Source organism: Vespula vulgaris, chromosome 18 (genome assembly GCF_905475345.1).
Source record: "Vespula vulgaris chromosome 18, iyVesVulg1.1, whole genome shotgun sequence".
NCBI classification, from domain to species: Eukaryota; Metazoa; Arthropoda; class Insecta; order Hymenoptera; family Vespidae; genus Vespula; species Vespula vulgaris.
The window spans coordinates 980,227-997,500 of NC_066603.1; the positions used below are offsets into that span (position 1 = coordinate 980,227).

General features: G+C 35.9%; 1 protein-coding gene across 9 annotated transcripts in view; it reads right to left on the reverse strand.

Moving 5' to 3' along the window:
* LOC127070428 (cell adhesion molecule Dscam2-like) overlaps nt 1–17,274 on the reverse strand; it is a 191,560-nt gene that overhangs the window by 107,016 nt on the left and 67,270 nt on the right. The gene's annotated exons all lie outside the window — the stretch shown is intronic.

Below are 17,274 nucleotides of genomic sequence, written 5' to 3' on the forward strand. Positions count from 1 at the left end.
TACGCGTATTAACATGACACAATTTCATTTTCTCAGTAGCTGCTTGCTTTCCCTTTTCTTTTGTTTTCTTTTGTTTTCTTATCTGTATTCTTTTTGCTTTTCTTTTTTGGAAAAACTAAAGAGGGGAAATATAGAAGCCGGTGGTAACCGGTTTCCAGGGAAACTTCCCAACGACTAAATAATTCGAAGGACTCGTTAACGTGGAAGCACTAGATGGAGGATAAATTTCGCTAATTACTCCTCGATGATGGCGCTCCACTCTAACAGCTACCAGCACTTACTACACAGCTATTTTCTTCGTTGGTTTCTTTCCTTTTTCTTCGGCTTCTTTGGGAGCTTCGTTAAGAGACGAAAAAAGACGGTGTCGCTGTATGTAAGTGTATACATTTGTTTGTGTGTATGTATGTGTGGTGTAGACGTGTCCAGAAGAAAGTTTCATCGAAGCGAGACGTCCACGTAAAACGTATTGTGTGTGTGTGTGTGTGTGTGTGTATATATATATATGTGTGTACGTATGTATGTATATATCCGACTAAGGCGCTTATAAGAAAAATATGACATATTGATATTTTTCTGAATGAATTTTTTTTTCTATTTTCTGTTTTCTCATTCTTTTTTTCGTACCTTTTGTATCATTCTATTATAAGAGACACGTAAAAATAATTATGAAAATAATCATATATCGACTATGTATTACTATTATTACTAATATTAATATTCAAGTACATTTCCAATTGGATTCATTCGTAAATGAACTTTTCTTATTCTTCACGTTTCTTTCTTTCGTACTCGTTTGAAAATCGTATTTAAAAAGAATACTTAAGCATATAGTTGGTACGAATCGATATTATTATTTATTTCAATATATATATATATATTTATTTTTAAGATTTTCTGTTGTTTAACAAATTTTTATTGGTCAATCAATTATAGTTTTGTTTTATTAGATTATTACGTAAGAACGTTACCAACACGTGACACAAATAAACGATATTTTATTTTCTTCGTATTTAACGTCATTAATATCCGTAGATACATACATATATAAAAGTGCATACATGCATACGTATGCAGATCGATTATACGAGAAGATCGTTACGACACATAATACCTATTCTCTTGGACTCAATGAAAGGGAACGTCAGGTAAACGTGAACTCTTCACAAATACTCGTATAAAAGCCACTGACATATTAGCGAATAAAAGAGAATCGACATGTCAGAGAATACCTTGAAAACGAACTAATGAGAAAGAGAAAAAGAGAGAGAGAGAGAGAGAGCAAGGGGGAACGTTGGATTGATATTTACAACGATGCGTATCTTCTCGACATTGGAATCCACAACGTTGTTTGTGAAGCTTTATTATCGTAATTCTTCGTTTGATAGAAAAAAAAAAAACGTGAAATTTTTTATAATAAGAGAAAAATTTTTTATAAGAAAAAATACAGAGAAAGAAAGAAATTTTACGGTTTTTTCTCGGCTTTTTTTTTTTTTTTTTTTTACGAAAGTTCTAAAAGTTCTAAGCAAAAATTAAAGAAAATAGCCAAGAGAGAGATTGAGAGAGAAGAGAAATTAGGTATATAAAACATCTCTCTCCTTCTCTCTTCTGAAAAATTTCATGTTTGTTTCGTACGAAAGTTTTACAAAAGTTCTATATGTATAGTATAAATTTTAAAGAAAATATATAAGAGACATATTTACATATACTCGTATATATTACATAGATAAGAGATTCTTCTCTCTCTCTCTCTCTCTCTCTCTCTCTCTCCCTGTCTTTTCTCTTTTAATAATTACTCGTTTATCTTCCGATAAAAGTTGTAAAAGTTGTAAGAACAAATTAAAAAGAATTATTCAACGAAAGATTGCATATAAATATATGATAAATCCTTTCCGTTGTAAGAAATTTCATTGTCGAATAAATTTTCTAGAACAAATATTTTCAATTTTCAATCGAAAGAGAGATAGAGAGAGAGAGAGAGAGAGAGAGAGAGAGAGAGAGAGAGAGAGAGAGAGAGAGAGACGTATTATCTTGATAATCTCTTGCTCTCTTTCTCTCAGAGTTCTTTTAATTGGATCAAACATTGTTCGTCCGTTCGAGTAAAAAGATTGGATTTGTAAGAATGAAAATTATTGAGAAACGTAAATTTGACGAGTTCGAGTCGTTTCAGGCGACGAACCATTTTGCACTCAATTAAGTCATACACAGTAAATAAGTGATATATTTACTAATTAGTCGGAGTTGTAAATAGAGAGAAGGTAAACTGCCAGGAGCGTCATTAAGCCATAGCGAAAGCCCAAGCGAAGCGCGCAGCTGTGTTTGCACGGCAGTATTTTACTATTGCAAATATGGTCTTGTGCGTGTATGACTGTGTCTATGTGTGTGCCGCGTTAATACTCAAATTCTCTTCTATCTATCTATCTCTCTCTCCTTCTCTCTCCTTCTCACGCAAACACACACACTCTCTATCTTACTTTCTAGCTCTTGGTGTCTTGGGAAGAAAGGAGGGAAGGGAGTGACAAGAGTATACATTTACGGAAATGTGTACATTAAGATTAAACATTAATCATTGGTGATCTTAAATGAAACCTTTGAACCACACTTTGCTGATATAAGCTGTTCTTAGAAGCCTCGCTGTAACGTTAATTACCGTGAGGGTTAAATCTCTTTCTCTCTCGCTCACTCTTTATCTCTCTCTATCTATCTCTCTATCTATCTATTTATCTATATATCTGTGCGATACATTATACGCGAGAAGAACTTGCTTCTTTCCCAATTATTTACAACCCTAACAATTTCTCCTTTCCTTGAGAGAACAACGTCTGCCGATCGTAGATTTCTCGAATAATTAAAATCCAAATTCTTTGCCCGTTAAGAAAGACGAGACAAATACATAAAATTGATACTCAAAAGTGAGAAAGGAGTGAGAAAGTAGTGAAACGCGTGAATAGTAACGTTCGTCGATAGTAAAGCGAGATAATTTTCTCTGTCATTATCCACTAGAAAACGGTGCTAACAAGTAAGCACAGTTTCCTAGAGGTTTTAAAAGCTAGCATAGAATGGAATAGAAGAAAAGAGAAGAAGAGCAAAGAAGAGAGAAGAGAAGAGAAGAGAAGATAGTTACGAGATACGATTCACCGAACATTATAAGACTTCTATCTACCTCGTAGAACGAAGGAGGAGAAAGGGAAGGAAGAATTCTCGGTTGTAGGAGTACTCTCGACATCTCGATGGGCTAACGAAAGAAACGGCCATTTTTTTTCTTTTTTTTTTCAGCGAAGAAACTACCGAATGTCCAAATGCCGTTTTTCCTCGTTTCTTACGGCATAACGTAGAAGGATGAACGAGTTAGAGGAAAAGAGAGAGAAGGAGAAAAGAGGACTACTCCTAGCTAGCTAGCTAGCTAGCTAGGTAGGTAGGTAGATAGGTAGGTAGGTAGGTAGGTAGGTAAGTTAGGTAGGTAGGTAGCTAGCTAGATATCTCTCTCTTTCCATATCTATCTATCTACCTCTCTCTCTCTCTCTCTCGCTACCCTCTCCATCTATATATCTTCTGTACTGGTTCATGCAAAGAGCCGTGAATCTGGAGCGTGAAATCGTTTGATTCGCTTCACGGCCTCGCAGTCACATCCCCTGCTCATTCTAGTAGTCCTACTCTTGCTCTCTTCCTACCGATGCCCATCAAGCCCTACACACCACCGATCTCGTCCTGTTACTCTCCTACCACTCCTCTCTTTCTCTCTCTCATAAGCGTATCTTTCTCCCAACGTCGAATTATTCTCTCTTGCAATTATGTATCCATGTACGTGTGTGCGTGTATGTGTGTGTGCCTCCGTACGTACGTATGCGAGTAGATCGGTGCACTTAAAAAAAGCAAAAGAAGAAAAAGATCTTCACTCCATGCTTTTTATGCGGGCTTTCAGTGGGTCACAATTTTATTTTTTTACGACTTGATATCTCCATTTTCTCCTTCCTCTTTTTCTTTGTTTTTTTCATAAGGGACGTAAAAAAAAATTACGAGCAAACTCCGACGAGAGGGGGTGAATTTGTTTTTGTTTTTTTCTTCTTTTTTTAATAATGATATTAATTTCCAGAGGTATCGTTGACATTCATTCGACATCACTTTTTCTTCCAAAAAAAAAGAAAGAAAGAAAGAAAAAAAAATGCGTTTAACGAAGGAAAATATTTGAAACGATACTTTTTTTTTCTGTCGAGCGAGAGACTATTAAAGGTTAAAGGAAAAAAAGAAAGAAAAGAAAAATCGAATCGATCGAGTCATACGTCAAAGTACCTAGCTACTTATGGAAAACGTAACATAGAAAAGAAGCTTCGTCTATGATAGGAGGGATCTTCGAAACATTCGAAGGGCTCTATCGTAACGCGACACGAACTTGGGAGGCTAGCGAAGGCCGTAATTGTGGCGCTAAAAGCAATTTCCCGGTAGGTAATCGTTTTAGCAAAGTGCTTTGCAATTTAGTGACTCTTTATTAAAATAAGTAATTGCAAGTACGGTACTACCTCTACGCGTAACACTCCAAGTCTTTTTCTTTTCCCATTACATTTCATTCTCCTTCTCCTAAATAATTCAAATATTGTAAGTATCTGAAAAAAAAAGAACGTACACTTCCATCTATCTACGATTATATTAATTTTTACCTGTAATCATTAGCCCCGATTTTATCAGCCCTCATCAGCGAGTCTGTTTCAAACAACGAGTGGTATGAACAAAACAATCTCGTCGTAACGTTTCGATCAACGAATAATGATATATGATCAACGTATTAAAAAAGAATACAAAATGCAAAAATTAAAAAGTGAGATATAGAAAGAAAGAGAAAAGATAAGATTTTCTAAGAGATTCTTTCATTAAGAAGGAAGACTACATATTTCCAAGGTGTTATCCCCCTCGCCGAACAACAACAGCAGCGAGCAGTCAAGAAATCTTGCTCCTTCTCATTCTTTATCTCGCAACCCTTATACATTATAAATGTATATATGTGGATAGGTATACACGCACACATACACACATGTATTGTCTCACATTCTTGCATCCTTTATCTCGGAGTACCATTGCACCATCGGCCGTCATTTCGCGAAATTTGCATACCGTCGCCTCTTCCATATTCTATCGTCGGCCAACCCAGACCAGAGCAAACCAGACCAGACCAGACTAGGCTAGACTAGACCAGAACAGACCAGACCAGACCATACCACCTACCGACGACGGCCTAGCCATCGTCGGCCGTTTATTGTGACGCGAAAAAATAACTATGGAACCCTTCGCGTGTTACTTTCGAAATTACGCCGAGAGACTCACCTTTAAGATAAAGACGAGAAGACGAGAGGGTGACGAAAAGGAAAACGAAAAGGAAAAGAAAAAGAAAAAGAGAAGAAAAGAAAAAGATGAACCGCTAGAACGAGAAGATCCTGCTAATACCGTGGTGGGCTTTTCTGTTCTCTTTTCTTTTCCTCTTTTTTTTTTTTCTTTTCTTTTTTTCTTCTTCTTCGCTCTTTTTTTACATTACGAATAATCACTAATAACACTTTCGATTCAATCCTATGAATTATTAATACGATGAGTTTTTAGTTGCTACGTTAAATATCGAATAATCGATTTTCTCGAAGTATGATCGATCATCGAATAATCGACATCCTATATGGATATAGTATTCTTTAGACGTAGACATTTTCTTTTCAAAGTTTCAACTCTATATGTTCCTCTCTATCTATCTATCTATCTATCTATCTATTTCTTGTGGATAAAATATAACAGCGAGAAATTCGTAAGGAAAAAGCGATTCCATGACGAGTTTCAAGATGACACGAAAAATTCTGTCGAGTATTACTTAGTCAGTCATATATCTCATTCGATATAGTTTGCATCTATCTGTGTGTATGTGTGTGTACTCATCCTTTCACCCCTACCTTAAAACCGACCAACGCATGAGCGATGTTAATTAAAGTGAACGTTTCAAAAGAGTCGAGAGAAAAAATTCTCAGTGCGTACGTATCAAACGTTATGTAGTTACACACACACACACACATACACAAGGTTGGTAATTACATTCCGTGCGTAGAATGTTGCTACAGGAGAAATTAATCATAGAAGCAATAATAACGTCACCGCTATTACGAGAGCCGTTAGGATTCTCTCGGTTAACATGAAATCCCTGAGGCGATCGTATCAAGACACCCGGTATAATAATGTCAACGTCGTTCAGAGATCTACGATGCATATCATTAAGATATCCTAACGTAGTAAATTCGCTTCGTTAACTAATGTATCTATGTTGGATAGATATACGTCTACTTATCTGTGCAAGCGTATGCCTATATACACGTGTATGTTGCATTACTCCTTTCTAACGAAGATTAACAACGGCTCTATGTTTCCCTGGAACTTTACCAACTAAAACCCCCTTTACCGATTTTTCATTATTTTATATGGCGTTGCTGAATACGATCTCTCTCTCTCTCTCTCTCTCTCTCTCTCTCTCTCTCTCTCTTTCTCTCTCTTTCTATCTCTATTTCCGAAATATCTAGAATAAAAATTTCTATCTAGTTTAATTAGAACAGTCTGTTGAACGCGAATAAAATTTCTTCGAAAAATATAAAACATATTTAGTTACATTGTCCATTTGTACATACATACATACATACATAAATACATGCTTACATATGCGTGTATATATATATTTTAGTTTAACAAGGATAATATTTAAAGGGTCGAGAGGTCGAATTCGCATTCCTTTCCCTTCCATCGCAAAAAGAATTTTTATTATTACGAAAGAATTTTCATTTCTATATATCAATCTATCCATCTATCTATCTATCTAGCCATATCTATATATCTATCTTCATCCTTCTCTTTCTCATCCATTCGATTATTTCTATTTCGTCAAACTCTTTCTCCTTTCCTTTATTTCTATTCTTCTTCCTTTTCTTCTTCTTCTTTATTTCAATCGTAGGTTTTACTATCGGCACGCCTCTCAAACACGTTTCACTTGCTTGCTAGTTCGAAAATAAAATATCGGCCTGCGTTGCATAGCGTATGGCTGCACCAAAGGCATTTTCAACGAGACAGAGAAAGGCAAATATATATATATATATATACATATATAGATAGAAAAAGAGATAGAAAAAGAGAGAAAGAAAGAAAGAAAGGGAGAGAGAGAGAGAGAGAGAGAGAGCTGACCCGTTATTTATCGAGGATTGAAATTCAGAGACCGCGATCCTCCACGAGGAATTTCATTAAAATTATGACTTAGATATTGGAACGCCAGAGTGAACGGTAACGCGCGCGTGAAGGATCGTTTGTGGAACGTGGACCAACTTTGCAAGTATACGTGTGTGTGGGTGAGTGGTCACATGTGTGTGAAAAGCTCGATGCTTTGCTGACGTATTGCCTTCGCGTTCCTTTCTCTCTCTCTTTCTCTCTTCGCACACATATATCAAACTCGTAGATACACACACACATATACACGCAATACGGAAACGTACTTATAGAAATCGTTCTATTCTTTCTCGTAGATAATAAAATTCGATCGATCGAGGAACTATCTCGTTTGACGATATAAGCCTTCACCCAGCCGATTATAAGCTCGGTACCTATCCCACCAACCAACGATCTCTTCGTTTTACGACGTAGAAAAATATATTTTCTTTCTCTATCTATCTATCTATCTATCTATCCATCTATCTATCTATCTATCTATCTCTTTTTTTTATTTCTTTTTTCTCGAATGATGCTGGTATAAGGGTATAGTGTAAGGGTGGTTTTGATAGTAGTAGTATTAGTAGTAGTAGTAGTAATAGAATAGTAGTAGTAATAGTAGTAGTAATGTAGTAGTAGTAGTTGCCGAAGCCTCCCCGAAGGCTTCCTCTTTCGCGACGAATCCTCGCCGTTTCACTTTATCGTTCAGTTGTCAGGTCATCCACGAAAAACGCAGAAACGTCAGGGTACCTTAGGGAATATTTTCCCCCCTTCTCTTTATCCTCCTCCTTTCGATCTTACAAGAGAGAAAATATCGAGAGTTCGGAATTGATAATGGGGAGGGGTTCCAAAAAAAGCGAGCTACAAAGATTCAACGGGTTTTACAGATCAACTTTTACAGATCATTTCTTCCTTACTTGAGAAATAGAAATAATAAAAGGAAAAGGAGAGCGTAGACAAAAATATCCAATACGCGAAAGTCGATGTTTCCTGCAGATTCGATTAATTTTTAATCGTTAATTTGTATATCTCTTATTATTGCGTCTAATTTTATAATAATGAAAAAAAAAGAAAAAAAAGAAAACAAAAATAAAACGAATAAGACGAATTATTTCATATCCTTCTATTTACGTACCTATTTTTTTTCTTTCCTAATCGATTAGATTCGTTCTTAATTGTTTATACGACGCTGTGTCGCTGGACAAATCGATACTTCTCTACAAATTTAGAATTAAACGATCGATTTCATTTTGTGAAGTTATTTTTCTCTTTCCATTTTTTCCTTTCGTAATCTTTTTTCTCTTCGTGAAGGATATAAAAAGAAAAAAAGAAAAAGAAAACAACCGTGATATAAGCGATATACCGAGTAACATTCTTCGAGGTCGTCTTTTTAAAGCGAATTTTCCGTAGGAAATTTTCCGTTTACGCGGGTCATTCTTGGGTAAAATGTACTTTACGGAATGGCTTGGAGGTAAGAAAAGCGAGGTCTCGATACGAGTCCGCGGTACGAATTTGAAATTCGAACGAGGAGGAGAGAAACGTAAGATAGAAAAAAGAAACGAAAGAACGAAAGAGAAGAGAAAAGAAAGAAGGAAAGGAGAGGAGAAGAGAAAAGGAGAGAAGAAAGGCTTTTATAAAAATCGCAAACTCCTAGAAACACATTCGCGAGAAGACTCTTTGCAAAGTTTCATCCTTTATCGGTCTCAATCGGGGATGTGTAAAAATATCGCCTCAAGCTTTTTCTTCACCTTTCTTTCTCATTTTCTTTCTTTTTCCATTCTCTTTCTCTTTTCCCTAGTCTTTCTCCGAACACCTTTTTCTTCGATTTTTTTTTTCCTTTCTCGACGTTAGGATAAAATCGCGATGGAGACTGTTTTCCGAGCAAGAAGCGACTCGGGGAATAAGTCGTCCATCCACTTAATGCAGTTCTCAGTTCTCGACTTTCTCGAAGCGAAGCGAAGAAGGCCGACTAATAACTTGGGGCAAACAAAGTAAAAGGGACATTAATTCGTCCCTGGTGATCTGGGTACACCTTAACGGGTAAATATTTTTCAAAAATTTCTTATTCATCTCTTTCTCTCTCTTTCCCTATATATATATATATATATATATATATATATATATATATATGTATATGTATACTTCACCTATCTCTTATTTTTTCTTCTATCCTTCAAGAAAAATTAAAAGATAAAAAATGAGAGAAAAATGATAAACAATCGGGAATTCATTCATCCATCTAGGGATTAAATATTCTTTTTTTTTTTTCTCGACAAAAGTAGTTAAGGATAAAGATAGAGAAAAAAAAGAAAAGAAAAGAAAAGAAAAGAAAAAATTAAAAAAAGATCGGTAGCGGAATATCGTATGGTAGATACGAGAACGGAGAAGAACATTGTCTCTCGCGTATGAAAATTCAAAATCGAGGGGCGATTGTTCGACGACTGTAAGTGGTCGCGATGCGGAACATACATGTCTACGAATATATGCATGAGAATAGACCACTTGGTCTTCAAAAGGGCGAGTACGAGTCGAGGGTCTGTCTGGTGTTGAATTTGCTACACGAGAGAAAGAGAGAGAGAGAGAAAGAGAGAGAGAGAAAGAGAGAGAGAGAAAGAAAGAGAATACATTGTGAGAGGAAAATATGAGTGGGTGGGAACACGGAAGGCGGATTTCAATAAAAAGGATCGCCCTAGGTAGCTATGCAGATACCTACTACGTGTGTTCTTCGGCAATCAACCAAAGTGAAACGAAAATTCATCCGATAGATTTTTTCTTTCTCTTTCTCTTTCTCTTTTCTCTTTTTGTCTTTTCCTTTACCCGAATCAACCTCGTCATCCAGATTTAAAAAAAAAAAAAAAAAAAAAAAAAAAAAGAAGGAACGGAAAAAAGATCCCGCGTTAAAATTTTCGCTCTCTCGTACATGAGTGCGTGAGTCCTATGAAAAAAAAAGAAAAGAAAAGAAAAGGAAAAAAAAAGAAGGAAGAAAGAAATGTTCTGGACCCTTTTTGTGTTCCTTCTTCTTTTTTCTTTTTTCTTTTTTTTCTCTTCTTTTCGCTCCGATCTTTTCTTTTTATTTTTTTTTTTTTAATTCACGAGTCGAACGAAACTGTCCCAGTTTTCTAGATTACAGAGACCGATCGTATTTTTCCGTGGACATACTCGTTAATAGCTTTGCGGTGTACACGTGTGTCGATCCATGTATAATATATACGTATGTATATATGTATCTATCTATGCTTGATATGTACTAAAATGTATATATCTACTGTGCTTGATAATAGGGGAAAAGCCAACACCGAAAAGTTACATCTTTACCCTTCCCCAAAGGGAATACGTTTTTAAACTCGAATGTGAAAATTATGATCTATATCTTCGTATTTTTCTTTTTCTCTCTGATCTTTTTAGATGACAATAAATGCTGGTGAAAAACTGCAAACTATATATATATAAATGTGTCTGAATATATATATATATATATATATATATATATATGTAATATAAACACGTATATTAAGAGAACAATGAGAAATAGAATGCAGTAAATATTAATAAAGTTTCAGGAAATATACTCGTTTCTTATGCTAACATTATCCATCACAGACGTCTAACAATAATTTTTTTCTATTCCCTAGAAATAAATAGCGTTAAGTTAGAATTGATTGATAAAAATACCGTTTCGTAAATCGAATGAATGAAACATTTCATAAACGAATACATACTAATCCAGTAAAAAATATGAATATATCGCGACACGCGCGACGAAGACGAGGACGAAAGATGTACAAAAGGATGCAACGTCGAACGAAATAAAGATACAAAAATACAAGAGTCCAAGAGAAAGAAAAACACGACACAAAAACAAAATATAAAAACAGCAGAAAAACAAAAAGAAAAAAAGACGGAAAATATATATTTTCGTGACGATTTCGCACGTGGGGATTTACGTGCTAGAGGTAGACGCGTATACAACACGTTATTTAATTTTTAATCGGCTCGTTTTCTTTCCACGAGAAACGGGCATGATATAACGCGTTCATAGAGGAAGAGGAAGAGAAAGAGAGAGAGAGAGAGAGAGAGAGAGAGAGAGAAAGAGAAAGAGAAAGAAAAAAAGAGAAAGAGAGAGAGAGAGAGAGAGAGAGAGAGAGAGGTGTGTCGCGTTAATGCTCGCTCGTGGAAATAACGTATCGCGACTGGCAGTGTAAATTTCAGCTACTCTACCTGCTCGATAACGGCGTAAATATGCGTTAAGGGGTGGCTGAACGTTCGAGCTCGTCGGTGTGCGTGCGAGAACTGCCAGAGAGAGAGAGAGAGAGAGAGAGAGAGAGAGAGAGAGAGAGAGAGAGAGAGAGAGAGAGAAAGAGAAAGAGAGAGAGAGAGAAAGAGAGGGTCGCAACGAGTAAGAGGGGGCTATGAGCGAGTAGAAGGGACTATGAAGAGGGCGAAGGGGTGATGCTTCAGAGGGGTAACTTTCCAGGTGGAGGTAGAGGGGGTTGCGTTGGTGGGGTGTATGCGCGCGGTGTAATGGCCTGCTACCGAGGGTGCATTAAGGCGGTTTATGTACCCGAAGAGGTATGAGGTCTTTTAACCCGACTCAAAAGCCGTTCTCTCTCTCTCTCTCTCTCTCTCTCTCTCTCTCTCTCTTTCTCTCTTGCTCTCACACACACTCTCTTTCTCTTTCATTGCGACCACCCGCGTTCTTCGAATCCTCCCGCGTAACTTACGAATTCGCGCGTATGCTACTTCGATCGTAATAAACTTTCCTGCTTTACTTTGCTAGCTATGAATTTATTAGAATTACTGCAGGTGTTTGGAAAGAAAAAGGGAGAGAGAAGGGGTTGAAGGGACAGGGAGTGGGAATGAAATGAATTGTTTTATGAAAATGAAAACTTTGTGATATTAAAAAACCAAGTGTATATATATCATTTCGTTCGTTTTAATTAATTAGATTATTAATTGATATTGTTTCGATAGATTCGATGATGTTTCTTTTTCTCTTTTCCTTCGATCTGTTTTGTTCTTTTATTTCGATTGAGATATATTTACGACGCGGAGTATACCAAATGGTACAGTTTAATTACTTTCAATAATTTATTATAAGTGCTCGAGATGAAGTTATTATCCGACGAAACTTGAAAAAAGAAAAGGGAGAAAAAGAAACAAAATCATGATGCTTGATGAACCTCGAATCCTATAGGTATGTTTTACATATATAATATTTTACAAATATATATATATATATATTTTTTGTTTTTAATTTCGTTAGGTACCACGAAACGCGAAGTCGATAATATTTGGAATGCAGTGAAAATTTGCATCGACAGGAATGGATTATTTTCATGGCGTTCGAAATAAAAATAAGGGACGAAGATAAAAAAAAAGAGAGAGACGCAGAGAAACGAACAGAGAAAGATGCAAGAGAGAGAGAGAGAGAGGTGGAGACTACAAAACAAAAAACGAGAAGGAAACGAAAAAAAGAAGGAACACAAAAAAAAGAAAGGAAAGAAAAAAGATAAAAAGATAAACAGATAAAAAGGAGGAAACTTCGAACGGCCACTCAAACGGGTTGGCAGGTTCGATCACTTTCAACGACGTCTGCCATACTCGTTCGCCGCGAGATGGACGCGCGTTTATACACGTACCTTCCATCAAAAGCTTTATTTACTTTGCGTGTTGCACGTAAATCGAAAACAAATTAAACCTCTATGGAATTGAGGTACTCCCACCCACTCTCCCACCCATCCACCGTTCAACTCTTCTCCCCGTTGTCCGAACCTCGCAATGGTCTCCTACCACCTCTATGTCAATACGGATTCGCGTCCCTCTCCGCGTAATTAATGTAAAGCGAATTTGCAATCACGAAATACATACGCTCGGATCTCGACGGACCGCGCGAGAGGTGCACTGATCGGAAAACGCAACCCGTATTGCATCATATTTCATACAACGGGGGTGCGTTTCTCTTCCGAATTATTATTCCGAAGGCATCACGTCGTTCGTCGATATATGTGTGTGTGTGTGTTTATGTATATGGATATAGAATATATCGTCCGGATATTCGATACTTTCGTCCGTGTGGGTAACTAGGTATATATTGTATATGGAATAATAAGGGAGATTTTTAAGAATTAATTTCGGATGTAAGCGTATGTGTATACAATATATGTATGAGTATGTATGTATATATATATATATATATATATATATATATATATATATATATTGCATATGATAATAAGGGAGATTTTTAAGAATTAATTTGAGCAGATGTACGTGTACGTACGCATGCGACACATACGTGTCTACCTATTGTACATGTTAATAAGAGAGAGAAATTATGATGAATTAATTTCAAGTGTACATACATCTACGTATATATGGCGCATGGTATCGCATATGACGATAATAAGCTAGATTTTCGAATAATTTATTTCCAGTTTCACGCGCGTACAATATAGATATACAATAAAAAAGAATAAAAAAAAAAAAGAAAAAAGAAGAGAAATGAAAAAAAAATGATATGATAAGAGCGGATTATAAAACGAAGTTGAAATCAAATGTTAAATTATTAATGAATTAACTCGTCAAGAGATAAAGATCAATTAAATGCAAAATAAAAAAATGAAAAAAGAAAGGGAAAAAAAAAGAAAAAAAAGAAAAAGAAAATGAAGATAAAAGGAAAGGAAACAACCAACCAGAGATGAGTAATAGCACTATCTCTCTCTCTCTCTCTCCCCCTCTCCTCAATGAATTAATAAACCAGGAAAATCATTTCCACTGTAGTAACTTCGACACAGGGAAGTCACTTTGAAGGAATATACACATAGTTGAAAGCGACGTTCAATGAAATACGTATAACCGATCGTTTTTCGTTTGGAAATAGTATGAGAGAGAGAAAGAGAGAGAGAGAGAGAGTGCGTGCAGGTGCCAACAAATACAAACGTATGTTTGCTCTATGTATATCCGCACATATCTATATATCTACATGCGTGCGTATGTATGTACGTACGTACATATACCGGTTCAATCTTCTCCAATTAAATTCTATTGGAATTCGCACGAATGCCAATACCGGCCGGAGAGAACGTTCATTGTGTTGGGATAATGAGAGAGTAGGTGGCGTTGGGTGAGAGATGGGGGGAGGGGAGATGGAGTAAGAGGAGAGTGAAGGAGACAGAGACAGAGAGAGAGAGAGAGAGAGAGAGAGAGAGGGTGATAGAGAGGGTGGAAAGCGTGCTGCCGAGCTTAACGGTGCGCGAGCGTTCATTTCTCTACGTTGTAGGTAAATGTGTTGGAGACGTGGTTGTATAGGATAGAACCCATCTGCTGTGTTCACGTATGCCACTGGGAGCAACGCTATGTTCGTCTCACTATGCTTTCGATGTACTCTAGAATTTTCTCTCTTTGTCTCTCTCTCTGTCTCTCTCGTTGTCTCTCTAGCTTCTACCAACACTAAGAACCCCCTTATCTGTCTATATCTCAACGTACCAACGGCTATACCCCGCTTTATTATGCTGCATTATGCTGCGGTATGCTATATTAGGGGTCCCCATCGAGGACTATGGTGTTTCCGTGCGGTACTTCCACATCTCTCTCTCTCTCTCTCTCTCTCTCTCTCTGTGTTCTATCTTCCTTCTACTCCATTCTATATACTATTCTATTATATATGTACCTTTCATATGTAGTATAGGTACATATATGTATACGCTTGGGGGTCACTACTCGCTACGTGTTTTGTCTGCTAATTACACGAGGATTAGAGACGTATCGACACACGCGTGTATATATGTGTATATATATATATATATATCTATGTATATATATAATGTATATATAGTATATAAGGTATATATGTATGTATGAATATATAGATATATAGATATACATATCTTTCTCGTTCGTACACACGAGAGAGAAGAGGATTATCTTCCAACAAGGATGTTTACTGGTTCACGATTAAACGTGGATCATGTTGAGTCCGTTCTATGCATATCTATGTTTTACTAAAAGTAGCTTTTGTTTGTACGCATTTGTTGTCTTTTCTTCCTTTGTTTTTCTTTCCTTTTTTTTCCTTCTTTATTTTCACAACTTTTACGCAGATTATTTTTATTCCAACTACGAAATAATGAAATGTTTTCGTATATGTAATTCATGTTGAAGTTATTTGTTTGTGCATTTACGTAAATTCTCATTCATGTTTTATATAATGAGTATATATATATATATATATATATATATATATATATATACGTTTTATAACATTTTTTGTTATTATTATTATTATTATTATTATTATTATTCCGAGTTTAGTTCAATTCTGAAATAAGTTTTACGTGTCGAACTATAGATATTATATATATTATTACAACTGTATGTATATATATATATATATATATATATATATATATCGCTACGTTTGACGTACATATATCCCAGGCAGATAAATATATGACGTATGTATCTATGCTTACGTCACAAAACGACACACGGCATATTTACGTGCGTGTCAACGTATAATTAAAATCTCTCTAACGCGTCGCCCGTGATTTGCATTTTAAGTGCTTTCGTTGGGACTTCATTATCGGAGACTCTTTTATCCTAGCTGAGTGTGACGCGTTCGAGGAAGGAAAAAGCTTCGATGATGATTTTAATGAAAAGAGAAGGAACGCGAAATAAGAGGAAGAAAAGGAAGAAGAAAAAAGAAAGAAAGAAAGAACGAAAAAAAAAGAAACGGTAGAATAAAGTAGTAAAAAGAGAAAGGATATCGAGAATGTCATTTTTAGTTAGACGAATTTTAATTCGTCCTTTATCGGCGAACGATATCTAAGAATTACGAAAGTCTCCAAGCGACCTTTAAAAACTTTCGTTTTATATTATATATCGAGTTATATTATAATTATAATTATTCGAGTTAAGTATCTTTACCATCTATCACTTATTCGAATAATTATCATAATGCCAAGAGAGACATTCCAAAGTTTATGATCTTTCGTCGTAACAACAAATATATCTATGATGTCAATTACGTTGAATCAATATCTCATTGAAACGTTTTCAAGTATCTCTTTGCGTTTATCATATTTTCTCTTTTTCGTCCGACTACTATTCGATAGATATTCCAAGGAAAAACTACTAAGAATGTATGAGAGACATAGATACGGAGATAGATAGACAGGATGTTAGAAAGGAAAAAAAGAAAGTAGAAAAGAAAGGAAAAGAAAAGAGGAAAGAAAGGAGAAAGAAAAAGAAGCAAAAGGGGAAGGAAGCAAAATATTTTTTGCTTATTAGAATTTCGAATGATACTCATCTTGCAAATGAAATTTCTTATTTAAATCCGGGATTTAAAAGATTTCTCGATATACCTCAAGGTAGAATTCGCGTAAATAAACGTTGATAAGCTTCTTCGACTATGCAAATTACTCTATTCCTTTAAATTTCTTTTTGTATACATTACATATCTCCGACAAGGTTTTTAATTACTTTCTTCTATTGCATTTCGTTCTTGTTCAAAGTGTTAGAATGAAACGGAGGTAGGAGAGAAGGGCAAAGAAAAAAGAAAGAAAGAAAGAAAGAAAGAAAGAAAGAAAGAAAGATAGAGAAGAAGAGAGAAAGAAAGAGATGGATAGAAGGGAAAACTTCAAGGTCGTCTCGTCGAGGGGATCATCCACGATCTTTTCCTCGCTCCGATTGCTCCTTAGGGTTATCCTCTCTTCCTTCCTTCTTTCCTTCCTTCCTTCCTTCCTTCCTTCCTTTCTTGTTCCACTAGAAACCAACTTCGAAGGCATTAATATTCGACGTAATTTTGCACACGGCAGTAAAAGTGCAGGAGAGAACGTTTTGCAGGTGCATACCTTCGAGACGACGATACCACCAAGTACCGCCAACTTTCTAGACTAAGCAACGATCATGTATATATATATGTGTGTGTGTATGTGTGCTTACTCGGAAAACTAAGGGAAAGAGAGAGAGTGAGAACGAGAGAGAAAAAGAGAGAAAGAGAGATTGAGAGAAAGAGCAAATCCAGGTGGTATTCTTCGAGGCAGGAAAATACGTTTCTCAAAGAAGAAG